General features: G+C 37.5%; 1 protein-coding gene and 1 long non-coding RNA gene across 7 annotated transcripts in view; both read right to left on the minus strand.

Moving 5' to 3' along the window:
• The window catches only part of KIF13A (kinesin family member 13A), a 205,976-nt gene that overhangs the window by 181,847 nt on the left and 7,212 nt on the right, over positions 1–16,917 (minus strand). The window lies entirely within an intron of this gene.
• LOC135981653 (uncharacterized) lies at positions 3,640–6,407 on the minus strand. The gene is made up of 3 exons (XR_010598789.1): positions 6,276–6,407; positions 5,755–5,853; positions 3,640–3,659 (listed from the first exon to the last, which is right to left on the minus strand). It is a non-coding gene; the product is annotated as an uncharacterized LOC135981653 (long non-coding RNA).

Here is a 16,917-nt window from a genome sequence, read left to right on the forward strand (position 1 = left end):
CACTGATTGTTTGGCAGACTTCCTGCTTCTGATGTACTTAAATTTTTTGCTGGTAGTTTTTGAGTCTTTGGCTAGTTGCTTTTCAATTTCTTTGAGGAGCATCACTGCATCATTCTTTTACTGACAGCAGAACAATGACTTTCAAATATGCACATACATATAATAGAAACTTTGATACTGTGTCATTGCTTAGAACCAATGCAATTTTCTATTACAGTATGTGCAAAGGGGGGCATGGATCAGCATTCACTTCGCACTCCCTGTCAGTACCCAGCCCAGGGAAGCTAATGATCCAACCAGCCAACCAAATTTGGTGATGAATCCTGGTCACATGCCACCTAAGGTAAGTCGCACATATGCTAAATAGTAGTATGTGCCAGAACTTGTTAGAAGGAACTGTTTGGAAGATCATATTTGCTCAAAAACAAGAAAATAAAACCCAAATTGTTTCTTGGTCAGCTGACCACAGGCTGATATGGTCTCTTAAACAGTAATTCAACAGATCAATGTCCAAAATCCATTTTTATTCAGATTAAAAGAGTGTATAATACCATACATATAATATGCTATACAATTAGTTACCACTTAAATCTCTTGGATATTCAAACAGATGAACCAGACATAGATTAACCATGTCTGCCTGTGTATAAAGAACATGTGAGATTTAGAACATAAGGTCTTAAATTATAAACACAGACTAGCACAGTACAGAGACACACACCAGCATAGTGAAGTCCTCTGTATAGTCTACGAACTTAACTAACCCACTGTAACTAAATCTTTACAAACTGTGTCAACATGTAATTTGTTTTTACTATAAGAAAAAAATGAAATCTTTTATCCAGAAGAGTCTTAAAGTGTTTCACAAACCATATGATTCCACCACAAAAGCTGGGGATACTTGTTGTTTATCTTGAGAGTCAAAAGCATGCGGGCTGGAAATAGGGTACTCAGAAAAGTCCACAGAAATCTGAAAATCACTTTCCCACAGAGACCACCAGGGCTGTTGGCCTCATCTCTTTGCTTGGTGTTTATGGAAGTGCTATGTAGTTCTATGGTAGATGACACTTTCCCAATGTTGTTATTGGTCAACAAGGTTTTATTTTACATATTGTTCATTATCCAGACACTGCATAAAAGGGTTCATTTATAATGAAAGAAATAGATTGTTTGCATCTTGCTTTGAAAATATGGTAACCTTTCCACTGGTGTTGTAGATCAACCCATAGAATTTAATCTTAGGATGGTTCAAAAGCCCTATAATATTACTCTACGAAATTTAATAGTAATTTCTGTTGAACCCTAGGTAAGCCCTATTGGTTTCATCCCTACTAAATTCCCTAGGATTTTTCCAAAAGGGCATGACAAATCCATCTCCTAAAGTTCATCCCAGCTGTCAAACTCTCTTCACTCTATTCGCCCAAAGTAACAAGCCTCCAGGCCACTTTCTAGCCAAACCCTCCTGGCCCACATGACAAACCCTAACCCACTCTCCCCTGTCAAACTCTTATTTTATATAAACCAGCACTCATCCCCAGAGAAAGGTCAATCCCCTTGTGCTCATAACAAGCGCCCAATCTTTCCCAATTTCCAAACTACTCTTGATCCCCACCTCCCAAGGAACTCTTGAACCCAAATAAGCAAGGCAGTTGTAGGTAGTGGTTACAAAATGTTGTAAGGAATCCAACACAACCTATATTTGGAAGATTGGTGCAAATACAGTGAGTTGCAGTAAGTTTTATGAAGGAAAAGCATTTTCTGTTGCGTGTGTGTGTGTGTGTGTTTGAATTTACAACCTTAATTCAACAGTAACCTCTTCTGTAGTGAATATTTACCACAACTAAAATACAGGTCACAATTTCCACCGACTAATGGAATTCACAACAACCATTAATCATCACCTGAGGAACATAACAGTGATTTATAATGCTGTGTCACCTGTCACATTTGCATCAGAAGAAGAAATAAAAGCACTGACAAGACCGCATAGAAATGTTGTTGTACAGTTGTTTTGTTCAAGTCAAGAAACTGCATTATTCAAGTACTTTCATTGGCTATCCCCATTTTTACATTTCTATTTTATGAACATGACTCTTATTGAAGGTCATCCATTTGATTTCCACCTTATTTACATGATTTCGTTTCCATATATGTGCTTCCCTGTAATGTATGTTTGTTTGCTGTCTTAATTAATAAGTTAATACCATTAACTACAGTACTGCAGCTTTGCCTACAATCATCCCAGGTTTGTAAAACTTCTGTGAGGCCTGTTTTGATGACTTATTTTATCAGTTCAAAACAAAATTCTAAACTATTTTTCTAAGTCTTGTTCCTACTCCATATTAAGGGTCATGTAAAGGACTCTGGTGCTTGTGGAAAGCACTTTATTAAATCCATAGTGAAGTGTTTTAAACAGATTTCTAAAGTCAATGGGATTTAGACTCAAGTGCCCAAATCCCTTTAGAAAATGAGATTTAGGTGTTGCAACGCTGAGCACAGCAATACCAAAAAAAAAAAAAATCTGGGCTAGGGTAATCTTTGACATTACCCTGTACATGAGAAGATCTTCAATAAGAATAGAACTCCCATGCTGTCCTATATACATTTATATAATTGCCTCTGTTACCCAAGATAAAATTATTTCTGTGAAGCAATGAACAACCCTTGAATGGAACAATTTTCAAGTACCTGGCATAGTTTTAATATCTTTTAAATCATCACTTTCTGCTGTGCTCTGAAGATTGAATGTACACTGCCTTTTCCCAATCAGAAAAGACCATAGCCCTGCTCAACCTTTCATAATGCAGCTGAACTGCATTGACTCTGCTGCTTAAGAGAGTACAAGAGTCCAAACCACTACTTACATGTAGGTTATGAATAGAGTAGTTTTTGTTTGTTTTGTTTAATTATTGAGGATGTGTGTACATAAAGTGTTAAGAATTAAAATTATATATTATATTCGCACCCTGATCAAAATATTGATAGAACTTGAGGCCTTGAAGATAGTTTACAAAGTCCTTTGAGTTTTTTTTATTTTAATTCTTTTGGTAATTATTGCAACAATTGTACTAAACTCATTTAATATTAAAATGTGAAAGTTATGAAACTTTTAGAGGAGTTGAAATACAAGATATAGCTTCTCAAAGCTTGATTCAGAACCAATTCCTTAATTACATCAAGACAGTCTGGTGTCTCGACAAAGAAGCCTATGCTTTTCAAAATCTCCTTCAACTTTGGATCAAAAATCTGGAATCACCATTTTCTGAGTCAAACAAAAACTTCTTCCTGACTTGGGAATAAAGTAAGAGTAGTTCTTTGGAGGAAAATAATTGGTGTCAGAATTGAAGTTTTTCCTGCTAGTTAGGGCTCAACTTCTGGCAAATATTCAAGTATGCAAAGGTATTCATACACTGATCTTTAAATTCCAGGAACCATCTGTATTCTAACCAAGTTATTCGAGTATTCTAACCAAGTTATTCAAACATGAGTTTGTTTGTGAAATTTCAAGTTATGCACAGAATTAACTAGAGAAATTGAGCCATGGAAGTGTTAAACATGATCCTCTTCAGAGAAGTGATTCAACTGGCAAATCTGCTTCTTATTCATGAGTCGATTAGGGAGCTTCCTCTAGCTAGCAGAGTAGAGTAGATACAGAAAATCTAAGAGTAAAGGTGAAAAAAAAAAAAAGATCTGGAATGTAAAAAGTGGTAAAGCATCATCAGAAATTAATCTAATTATCCTGACTGAATTATTATATTCATTGAATCCACTGCTACCCATGCAAAGAGGAGCCAGGTCACCTCCTAGAGCATCCTACAATAGAGAAAAGTTTGATAGCAAAAACAGACCAAAAAACTGCCCCAAATAACTAATCTAGTTACTTGAGTAACAAATTATGGACATTGCAAAAAAAAAAAAAAGGCATGGAACTCTCAATATTCCAAAGAGCATTCCAGAAGTTTCATAATGGGATGTGAACATTTTACACTGGGTTCCCATGCTTGCTAAAGACAATGGCCACAGACTTCCTTTTCAGAGCTGTATAAAAACATACAGAATACCCAAGCAGCAGGAAGCAGAAAAGTGTTGCTCCTGGGTCAAGACAGCAATAGGAAATAGATGGCAGTTGCCCTATCTTAAGACCAAGGAGAGAGTCTCCATCTGAGCAACCAGGGCGGGGCTTGCTTTTGGGTGTACATCAACCTGAAATTATCTCACACATTGGCAGAGGTATTGAGGGGAGTTAAAAAGTCAAAAGACATACTGAAAAACGTGATTTGATTGTTTAAAAGAACTCATGATTTTTTTGCGGCAATACCATGATTTTTTCCATCTCTTTGCGGGGGTGTTATTTACAGTTTTTGATCTCTGAGGTTGGCAATACTGCAATGGGGTCTTCAGTCTAGCAAAGGAATAACAAGATCCAGTGGCTGGAAGTTGAAGTTAGACAAATTCAGCCTACAATTTTTTAACAGGGAAGGTAATTAACCACTAGAACAATTTACAAATGGTTGAGATGGACTCTTCATCACTGGCAATTTTTAAATCAAGACTGGACCTTTTTCTAAGAGATATGCTCTAGTTCAGACAGGAATTACTTCCCTGAAAGTTCTATACCTCTTACAGAAAAGATATGTAATTTTTAACAACTGTAGTGCAAGAGCCCAGTGAAAGAGATCATACACAGTTTCTAACCTGCTTTAATCCTGGTCTGTCAGAAGAAAGTTTCAGCGTAATCTCTAAACTAAACATTTTGTTTAAAATAAGTTAATTTTGAGATTCTTAAAAGGATAGTGTCAAACTGAAATAGAGTCAGCTTTTACAAATGCTGAAAGCATTTTTAGATTCTAAACCTGACCCTGAGTTCCCCTGTCAGTTATTTTCATTTTGCAGTCACTTTTGTCTTTAGGAGTATGTCTACACTGCCTGCAGATCATGCCTCCTAGCCCAGGTTGATAGACTTGGGCTGGTGGGGCTTACACTACTGCTCTAGAAATAGGTGTATAGAAAGTACCTTGAAGTTGTGGCTTGGGCTAGAGCTCTTAAATCCATCCTCCTCCCTAGGCTTCAGAGCCCAAGCTATCACTTCAAAATGCTGTCTACACAGCAGTTTTTACAGTGCTAGTGTGAGCGCCACAAACCCAAGTCTATGAACCCAGCTGAGAGGCTCGCTGCCATGAGCTCTATAGACATGCCCTAGATGTTTCTCTCACTCCTACTGCTGTGTGTGTGGCCTACACAGAGGGAAAAATTACTAATGGTCCAATTACTAATGGTCCAATCTGTATAGACATCTTTCATGAGTATGATTCATTTACTGGATTGCGGCCTGACTAATTGAGAAACTAACTATACACAAAGTATTATTTCACATACCAAGTAAGACCATCACAAATGAGATCTCTCTCTCTCAAATCTCTTTCTGCAATCTGAAGTATTACTTCTAACAAGAACAGGTACAAAATTTTCAGACATAAATACAGCCTTTAAGCTCACACTGTGAGGATGGATTTGATTTAAATCACTAGTCAGGAAGACTCGATTTAATCATGGATTTCTACATAAACGTGTATTCTTGTTGGTTGTTATAATCTTAATACATATTCTTCACAACTCAGAGCAAGATGTAGGTTTCATTTTTTAAAAAGGTACACACTATACATTTTTAAACAGTGATTTATTTTGGAAAAAACTTTTCAGATTAGTTTTACAGCTATATCAGAAAATGAATGATTGTTTGGTTATTTCATTTACCAAAGGTAACTGAAGCAGATAGTTCATCTCCCAATGACTTCATAAATATCTCCAATTCAACAGGTTAATCTTTAACGTTTGGAGGATTTTCTTGCCATGCTGTATTAGGAAGAGAACATCACCAGACAGACATTTAAATTGTTTTATTTAACTAAAACAACAAGGTTATGTATTCTGGATTTTTTTCTTCAGCAACAAAATATTTTAACAAAACAAGTATATGAATTTTTGAATTTAAACATTCAAGTTTTTTAAAATCAGGTTTGTTTTTGTAAAAATTGTTTTTAACTAAAATAGTTAAATAAAATATTTAAAAACAAAAATTAAATTGACTGTCAGCCAGGTCAACGTGAGAAACTTAAAATATTGGCTTCTGCAGCTAACTCAGTCATCTTCACCTTCATTTTCCTGTTTGTTCATAATCTGGAAAAGAAAAAAAAGCTTTCCTGCTTTTTCAGGTCCCAAACAATTTCTCAATTTGAAATGAATTAGTACAAAGGAAGAAAATATTCTTTCTATACCGGCAGAAGAAGCTACTGCTGTTAAAAGTGAGATCATCACTTCAACAGTCTCCGAATCCAAGTGCTTAAGTGACTTCCACTAGTTCACTGGTGTGGCTTTCTTTAAATCATCAGCAAACATGTATTTCTTGAATGGTTCATCCTTAGCTCTGAAGTTTATTATAGTTGGCATTACGGAAGGATGACTACTGGAAGTCCATGTCATAGCCAACTCCTCTTCTTCAGCAGTTAAGGTTTGACCCTGGTACTGAGGATTGAGAATATTTGCAAGAAAATGAGCTGGAGATAGTGCTTGTCCCATTCGTTATTTTAATGCTTGTAATTTAACTCTGTCATTGCATATTTCTCTTTTTAAGGTCTCACTCAGTTCCTTCCAAATTTCAACAGCGTCAGCAATAAAACAGCTATTTCCCTGCATTTTGTTCAAGGCTACAGAAATAGGCTTCAGGGTACTCAGCATATGCTCAACATTTCTCTTAAGCCCAATGTTGAGAACTTTGGCTGTGACAGTGCCATCTATTTTTTCATGATTTTGTTCACAAACTGTCATCAGATTAGGCCAGTTCTTAATATAGTGCTCAAAACAGTCCACTACTGAGTTCCATCGCACGCCTTGTGCGAGAGCTAGCTTGGTTCCTCCCACTTTTTTCAGAGCAGCTGCTGCAGAGTGGTTGTTATGGAAGTATTAAGCTTAGCCCAGCATATAAATATCACAATTTTCTGGAATTTTCTCAGTGTACTATGTTTTACTCATTGCTTTCACTGTATGGGTAACTAAATTTTGAAGACATAACAGAAAAACAACAAAGCTATTAAGTGACAATTAAGTATCAGATAAAAATCAATATCACGTAATTTTATCTTTTAATAAAAACAGACACCATCTGACCCTTATTTTCTACCATATTCTGTGTGTTTGAAAGAGCAATTGTTACTGCTGTAGAACACACAGCTTCTAGATTTTCATTCTGTTAACACATACACCAACTAATCACACAGCTCAATATTAATTTTACATCTCAGTTCAACTGTAAAGGGAAACATGCAAATGGCACACCCTAACACATGCTATTCTCATTAGTTTTAGCACTTGATTAAAACCAAAGACTACTTGGAAGAAAATTTAAACAGGGCACTCTAGTAAATGAAGCCAGAATCTGCCTTCAGAAAGGAAGATACAGTTTCTACATTTAAAACTATTAGAAAAAGATATGTGCAGCCATTGTCATGAAACATCTTTTCTTAGAATGGGAACAGATGCATTCAGTACCTATGAAAGCAAAATTTGTGCACAAACAACTAATCCAGTAACCAGGCTCTGCTAAAATAGCAATAAAGGGATGTATTTTTCTTTTCACAATCCTCTGGAAGTTGCCATGAAAGCCAGGATGATAGGAGTAGCTCAGTTTGCACTATACAGCCTAAAAAGCCTTTTTAGAATTCCTTCTTGAGGCCAAGTGAAATACTTCCCAACATTGATCTGGCTTTGGCCACACCTATTCTTTTGCACAAGATGCACAGAATCCCACCTTGCTTGGCTTTGTCCATCACACTCAGGTAGGAAGACCATGGATGCTGATTCCAAGTGTAATATGTTGCACAAGGCCCAACATGCATGGAACTGCCAGCTAACACCCTGACACTCACCTCCTTTCACTTCTTTGATGAGGATTTTCCATAGAATAGTGCTTCTTTTGGGCCATCAAGAAGAATTTACAGGGAAATGACATCTTGGAACCAGGCTGTAAAAATTTGCTAATGTCCTATGTTATGTACTAAAGGGGGAAGATCTAATGCAGTGGTTCTCAACCTGCAGCCCAATCAGCACAGAGCTATGGCCTATGTGACATCCTCAAGGCCATACTAATAGTACTGCCCACAGTGGTAAATAGGTCGAGAACCACTTATCTAATGGGAACAACTGATACGCAATTGAATTACTAACCCTACTTATTTGATCCAGAAATGATCTGAACCCCAGAATAAAGTAGGAAAAGAAACTAAACTTGGCCTAAAACGTCCCCTAAAAGATGGTTAAACAGATAACTTCTGGATACCAGTAAAATGTATTTTCTTCAGAAGATGGAAGATACACCATTTGGGAGTGAAAACTAGCAAGCACCTATAAAGGGGAAAGGATGGGTGATATCACAAGGTGGGGGGGGGGGTTGTTTTTTTTTTTTTCCTGTCTTCATCTGATAAGTTGGAATAAATAACCCCATTTCTTTGGGCTGGTACATGAAGATGAAAAACAAATATTCAAAGGCAGTAATTTAATAGCAAAGGTCTGAACCAGTATCTTTATATTCTTAAATCCCATTGCATTGTTTATTTATTGTTTATTTAGAATGTATTGCATATAATCAATCCAATCATGAGGATCAATGTACTATTAAATTTTTTTGAAGTTGAACATGGGTTAAATTACTTTGGCCTAACAGCCAAAGCGCTCAATCCTCTGTATGAACAAATGCAAGGTTATTTAGCTAGGAACAAAGAATGCAGATTGTATCTACAGAATGGGAGACGGTATTGCAGCCAGTAGATTTAGGAGTCATAGTGGACTAGCAATGGAACAAGATCTTCCAGTATGATGCTGTCACAAAAAGGGGCCAGTGCAATCCCATGATATATAAACAAGGAAGTAGTGAGTAGGATACAGAGGTAAGTTTACCCCTGTGTATAGCATTGGTGAGACCAATCATTTTAAAAAGGATGCTGAAAAACTGAAGGGTGCAGAAAAGATTCATGAGGGGGAAATGCCTTATATTAAAAGAGACCAATCTGTTCAGAAAATTGAAAGGTATCTTGATTATGGCATATAAATACCTTCACAGGGAGAATATACCAGGTACAATACCAGGAACTGTATATGGCCTTTATCGATCTGACTAAAGCCCTCGACTGTCAACCATGAGGCTCTGTGGAAAATCATGTCAAAGTTTGGCTGCCCAAGCAAATTTATCACCATTGTAAGACTCTTCCATGACTAGATGACTGCTTCCATCCTGTACAGTGGCTCTACCTCTGAACGCTTTGTCATCCCAACTGGTGTAAAACAAGATTGTGTACTGACACCCACCCTTTTCTTAGCAGCTATGAAAGTGTTAACCCAAGACAGTCTACCAAAGGGCATTGGAATCCAATATTGGACTGACGGCAACCTCTTCAAACTTTCTTGTCTCCATGCCAGAACTAAAGTAATATCAGCAACAATAACCAAACTCTAGTATGCAGATGATTGTGCTGTAGTTTCATACACAAACGAGGATCTACAAACAGCCCTTAGTTGCTTCTCTGAAGCTTACAAAAGCCTAGGGCTAACTCTGAATATCGGCAAAACAAAGGTTCGCCACCAGCCAGCTCCCGGTCAATCATCAATCCCAGCAAGGAAGATCGACATTGACAGAGAACTGGAAAATGTGGACTACTTTGCCTATCTTGGCAGCCATCTCTCACAGAGGGCAGACATAGACGTTGAGACTGAGCACAGAATCCCCTGTGCCAGCCTTGACTTTGGCAGACTCTCTCACCAGGTGTTCAACAATCACAACATCAGAACACACACGAGTCTTAGTTTATAAAGCGGAGGTAATCCCAACTCTCCTCTACGGTTGTGAGACTTGGGTGACCTATAGAAAACACCTGAAAAACCTGGAATGCCAGCACCTGCACTTTCTTCGAAAGATCCTCAACAAAGTAGGAGATCGCCACATTAATGTCAGTGTCCTCACAGAGGCCAACATCATCAGTGTTAAGGCCCTGATTATCCATCACTAGCTGAGGTGGACCGGGCACTGTGCGCACATGCCTGATGTAAGCTTACCAAAACAATTGCTGTACACCCAACTCACCAAATGAGAAAGGAAATGGGGAGGCCAAAAGAAATGTTTTAAAGACATTCTCAAGAAAAACATCAAGAGATGTAATATCTACACCACACACTGGGAGACACTAGCCCAGGATAGGGATAACTGGCAAAGACTTGTCAAAGAAGGAGCATCCACTTTTGAGGAAAATATCCTTGCCCTGGTCGCAGAAAAACACCAGAAAAGAAAGGATAGACGACTGTCATGCAGCAATCATGGCCCAACCCTGACTTCCAACAACACCTGCAATCTCTGCCAACGAGCTTGTGGCTCAAGGATCAGACTCCTCAGTCACAAAAGGACTCATAAAAAAAATGAAACCTGTGAAACAGATCATCCTCGACCTCAAGGGATTGCAGACAAAGACGAATGCCAGGTACTATAAGTAAGGCTACATTTTAGTCACAGGTATTTTTAATAAAAGTCATGGACAGGTCACGGGCTGTAAACAAAAATTCACCCCAAAATACCCACTATGACTAAAACTTGGGCAGGGAGGGGTGGTCCGGGGGCACCGTGCGTGGTGGGGGAGGTGCAGGCCAGTGCCACAGGGAATCCAGGACAAATGCTGTCCCAGAGTCATTCAGCTCTGGACCGGAGCTTGAAATGTACATTTTGGGACTGTCCCACCAAATTGGTGGCCTGGTCACCTTACCCCCAATGGAATCTTACTCTCCAAATCATGGAAAAACACTGCTCTGCCCAGTACCTTTATCTAATACAGTGGTTCTCAACCAGGGATATAGGGGCCCCCAAGCAAGTTTCAGGGAGTCCGCCAAGTAGAACCAGTGTTAGACTCTCTGGGGCCCAGGGCAGAAAGTCTAAGCCCTGCTGTGCTGGGCTGAAGCCCAGGGCCCTGACCCCACCCCCTGGGGCTGAAGCAGAAGCCTGATCAACTTAGCTTCGTGGGGCACCCTGTGCCATGGGGCTCTGGGCAATTGCCCTGCTTGCTACCCCTTAACGCCAGCCCTAGCTTTTCTATGTAGAAAACAGTTGTTGTGGAACAGGCAGGCTGTGGAGTTTTTAACTGCTTGTGCTTTTAACTTTTTGCATTTCACTCAATTGGACAATTAAAAATAGATGAGGTGTTTCACTGTTTCTTCCAGTTAACCCAATGTTGCAATGTTTGGGTAGCAACAGTAAGGTTACATTTAAACCAAAACAAGTTTTCCATTAAAGTTCAAAAATACATTTGTTATTAGGTTTTTAAAAATACTCACACATGAATATTAATATTTGGAACGGAAGTACACAACAGTGGGTTACCTAGGAAGGTGGTGGAATCTCTTTCCTTAAAGGTTTTAAGGTCAGGCTTGACAAAGCCCTGGCTGGAATTATTTAGTTGGGGATTGGTCCTGCTTTGAGCAGGGGGTTGGACTAGATGACTTCCTGAGGTCCCTTCCAACCCTGATATTCTATGATTCTAATAGCATTCCTTTAATTTAAAACCTAAATAGACAAGAATTTAAGAGGTAACAAAAAATTCATAAAATTTGTATTCAAAGTCATTTTTCTTAACAGAATGAGCCAAACAGATGGTAGGAATATAGTTTACTTGGGAGCATTTGTGCAAGGTAAGCCAGGAAATCAGAAGCAACTGGCGACAAGAATTATGCTCTATGACAACATCCCATTTCAAATTCTATTCTACAGAGAAGTCTTATGTTTACATTCCATTTTTGAGCAAAACGTGAGCAGGAAAGCAACAGTCACTTGTGGGGCCTCAATTAGCTCAGAGGAAATAGGGCCTGCTTGAAAATACTGATCTGTTAGAGTTTAAGAGTCAAAACTTAGTTCTCAAAATTGTAAAACAATATGAGAACATTAAAGGCACCTATCGTCTTGAGGGGACATAACAGGTCAGTTTAAAGTTCTTTTGGGAAGACTGAGGCTAAGTCTACACTATGCAGCTTTTAGCCACACGGCTGTGCCGCTACAGCCGAGCCACTAAAAGGTACGTAGCGTAGCTGCTGTTTGTCAGCAGGAGAGAGCTCTTCTGCCGACAAAAAACTTCCACCCCCAATGAGTAGCTTTGTCGGCAGGAGAGCACTTCTGCCGACAGAGCGCTGTTCACACTGGCGCTTGTTGTTGGCAAAACTTTTGTCTTTCAGTGGGGTGTTTTTTTAAATACCTCTGAACAACAAAAGTTTTGCCTTTTACTTGCCAGCGTAGACAAAGCCTAACTTGCAAAACTCACAGCTGTGGCAGAGACTGTTTGGTATAAACTTGGAAAATTAAAAATTACATTCCTCACGGCGGCCAAGTTCAAATGTTGTGTAAGTTTAATATACTCCCATGAAGAAACTGCACTTGCAGAGAATTTGGGAAAGGTGATATATAGTCTAAAAGAACTTTTCTATCTTCATAATTACACATTAACTCATTTAATGTATGAATTAGGGCAGTTATCTAATAGCTAAACTGTCAAGAGGAAGTTGAAATCTTTACTCACAACAATGAAATGCTTAAAGGCCAATTAAGCTATATATTACACAACTTTTTAAAAGCAAGGAAAGAGAACACTCATGAAATCACCCTTTATAAAGGAATATCGCAACGTATAGCTGCTGTACCCCTCTATTCTCAAATAGAGGTTTTATCATCTTAAACAAAAAAGGCTTTCCAGCAAAGGAAGGTCCAAAAGATGGTATGAAGTCACATTTTATTCTTACAGAAGAACAGTTTAGGAAACAAAAAACATAGTGCTGGCTAATTTGGTGGGTAAAACTATGGCCTGTGTTTTGCAGAGGGTCAGACTTAGTTCCTTCTGGCTGTAAAAATATGCTAATCAGTGAATTCATTAATTGAATTGTCAGGTTTTGAAAAGTAAATATTTCTGGTATTTGTCCAAGTCTTTTTTAATTGAGTATTTTATTATTTAAAAACAAAAATGTAAGTCTTCAATTAACAACTGGATATCATTTTAAAGGATTAATATTCAGGTAAAGTGATACTAGTACATAGCTATATTGCCATGTAATCTTGGTGGAAATAATTTTTCACCTATAGGCATGTGTACAATAGGGAGTATAGCAATGCATGCCAACATATTTCATGAAAAACTCAGAATCCAAAAGATTTAGGCTCAAAGAGTACAAAACATTGGGAAAACAAAGATCAATTAAAGTACTGTGTTTTAGAGAAATGAAGTAAAATAAATCAAATAGTATATTTCCATATAAAAGTTGCACTTTTAATTGCAGCCAACTAAAATATATCAAAATTAAAAAAGAATATTTCAAAAATGATCACTGAGTATTTATCTGATACAAGTCAATGCTCATGAAGTCTAACAATGTTTATTTCATGGGTTATGAACTAGTGAGCTGTTTCCTCCCTCCAGTAATTTTGAAAGATAAGCTTCATTTCAGGAAGTGGGTATCAACCACGTTGTTCAGGATTTCACTTTGACTCCAAAGATAGAAGGAAAAATGGAAAGCAAACACTGCCCTTAAGTTACCTCAAAAAGATAATCATGAAACCACAAGCTTTATCTACCCAAAGATGTGACAAGAATCAGCAATTCATCAGCACAATACTAAGCAAAATAGATTAGTTTACATATCTACATGCAGATAAAACCCATTTCTCAAATATGTCAGGAATCTATTCAGAATTACAAAGTAAGAAGTTGGAAAGGGAAAAGTGTCTGATTTCAGTGGATGCTTTTGAATATCACTTAATCCAAGTTTGTTTTGGTTCTGATACATAAACACAAACGAGTGACGCCAAAAGTAAAGAAATCTTAAGCACCCAAAAAAATTAGTGTGTAATTACTTCATTTTACTTAAACTAAATTTTCTAGATGAGTTTCATACCTGTCCAATAAAATATGTCCATGTTTTTTATACATATATATAAAAACACACACACACACAGGTCGGTTGTATTTTTTTGTACATTAGATTAACACACTCAACCTACAGCAACACGTTTTAAAGCAACTTGTTCATATACTTTTAATCATTTATGTGCAGTAAAATTTTACTTTGAAAGGCGCTACATTAAAAGAAATTATGCATGTTCATTTTCAAAAAATGTTTTTCTGAGTACATGTGCATATACATAAAATTCCAGCCAAAGAAACTGGCTTAAATATTTAATGTTTACAAAGTGCTTTGAGAGTCTTTCATAGAAAGTGCTAAGTACTATTGCTGAATGCAAAGATCTCCATTTAAATGACTTAAGGTTTGATTTACCTTCACTCAAAAGAACAAGTTAGGAATTAATCTTTGTCCTATTACAACTCAACTAGTACTGTATAAACGCTATATCTCTAGGTCATTAGTTCAAATCCAAATCAGCTTAAAAGTGATGAAAAGTAGTTAGTGACTATCTGAAGCCAGTTGCTTCAGATTAATTCCTAGTATATCTCACAAGCTATCAATATATCATTATTTGAGGGTGTCCCCCATTCAGCATTATGGGCTGAAAAAAGATCTAAGGCTGACGACAAGGGAATTTATTAGCTCGTGATATGTTTGTTATCGAATTAACAGGAAGTTCCCTCAAGATATATTGAAGTTTTTAATATTCAAGTTTTAAGTGGAAAAAAACAAACTACCAGAATAGCAAGTGTCAAAACTGCTGAGAGGTGAGTTAGCAAAGTTGACCCAGGCCTACAGTATTGGAAGGGGGTTCATTTTCCTTCCAATGGAACTGGAATAAAGGAGCCCCCTCTCCAGCATTGGAAATACAGAATATGTCTGCTTGTGTAAGAAGTCCCACTAATAGTTCTCCAGCACAGGCTTCTCTCAAAGTAAAGGGCTACTATAACTCCTTTGTGCTGATCAGTTACTGCATGCTCAACATTCAAGCTGTTTGCCAGCAGCATCTCTCTCCTTAACTCATAATTCCTCCCTGAGTCATTAAGTGGTAGAGGCCTGTGCTTTTGGCAGTAAAGATCCCCAAATCAATATCCACCAACAATCGATGGAGGGGTCACTAAAGTTGTACAGGGATTTGAACATCTGTGGACCTCAGGCTCTCGGGACAAGCTTCCTTTGACAGTATGATGTCTAACATGCTGGCTAAGTGAATCTTATTTATTTCTACTGACTACTTCCTCCATGTAGAGGGTTAGAGATTACTGCTACTATCAGCTAATGGAGTTACTCCTTTAGTTAACATAGTAGAGGCCTGTGCTTTGGCACTGGAGGTCCCAAATTCACTGCCGGCTGACCAGCTGGGGTAGATTGTTGCACAGTGGCAGCCCTGGCTTTAATCTTTCACACGCTTAATGAATGTGTACAATTGTGTGTCTTTCACTATACTGTAGTTTTGTATTTGCTACAGAGCAATCATATTCTGAAGCCAGTAATACACACCCACATACAAAGGACCAGGAATTGCATGATTGGAAAAAATATTCAGTTATGCTATAGTGCCTGTACAGCATTTCTGCAGTGATTAGTTATTCAATATTACTGGCACTAACTACTTCCATTAACAGGCTCAACAGAGAGGCAGGGAACAAATAAGCAGAGTTTGAGCTACTCGCTCACCTTTAAGCATAAAATGTGAGGCTCACTGACAGGGCAGCCAATGAGGCTACCTCCGCTAATCAACTTTTATGTAAGCTATGGGGACTTCAGTTCCTGATGATGTCAACCCGGCACCTCTCCCAGAAAAATATACAGTGATCTTTATTAAAAGAAAGAAAAAGAAAAAGACTCAGGTTAACAATGTAAATATCAAGTGTTAATGGTGTAGTTGTAAGCAATGCATTATTTTAAATGTTTGATAACAGAAATACCAGCAAAAGGAGTACAGCTTTAAGGGTTCGTTTTATGTAACATTAGAACGTTCCTGCCTGTAACAGATATTCCTTACCTCACTTTCATAAATTCAGTAAATGAAACATTTCCACTACCACTGAAGTGGGATATTTGGAAGGAAAAAAATGGTGTTTTTTGGTTATGATTAAAGTATATTGTCAATTCTTTAAAAAGATAGGAATTGTACTACTATGTATTACACAACAGCAAGCATATTTGTTAATGTTAAACAAATTTTTCACATGGTCCCCCACTTAATGAGGTCTGTTTGTGTGCATCATATCATAGGGCTGGGGCCAAACAGGAATCCATTTTACCACCACCAATCTAAACAGGTATTTAGGTCCCAATTCACTAAGACACTTAAACATGTTTTGCTAAACAGGGATAGACTTAAGCACATGCTTAAGTACTTTGGTGCTCATTGATATGGCCCTGATTTTAGCAAAGACACTGTATTACCTTTACTATAAAATAATAATAATAATAAAAAAAGTAGATTTTCAGTATAACAATGTTAATTTAACTGGAATTTTGAAGCCTTAGGGTGTTTGCACATTCAACAATCCTAATAAATACACAACAGATGAACAATGCTGGCAGATGGAAAATTTATTTCCCAGCAAGTTTCAAGGTTTTTACCCCTTTTTCATTAATACAGTTATTGCATATTACTATGATTACAGTAGGAGGGAAGAAAGGGAACCCTAAAGATTTTCCTTCACAGTCCTCTCCCTATTAGAAAAGAAAAAAAATCTATTTTTAAATTACAGGTCTTTTAAAAATGTGTATTTCATTTCAGTATTTAAAGCAGGAAAATTCAGCAGTAATCCTAATCTCAAAACAAACATTTATATGGCTAAAATAATAAGCAGGTGTAAACATACTTGTTCAGACCAACCACAGGATTTAAGTATATCTACAGGGTTGCTAATCTCTTTTAACAAACTACTTCAACATTTCATTGCGTGGGCTGTTCCTAACATTTTATGATAG

The sequence above is a fragment of the Chrysemys picta genome, chromosome 2 (assembly GCF_011386835.1).
Source record: "Chrysemys picta bellii isolate R12L10 chromosome 2, ASM1138683v2, whole genome shotgun sequence".
NCBI lineage: Eukaryota > Metazoa > Chordata > Testudines > Emydidae > Chrysemys > Chrysemys picta.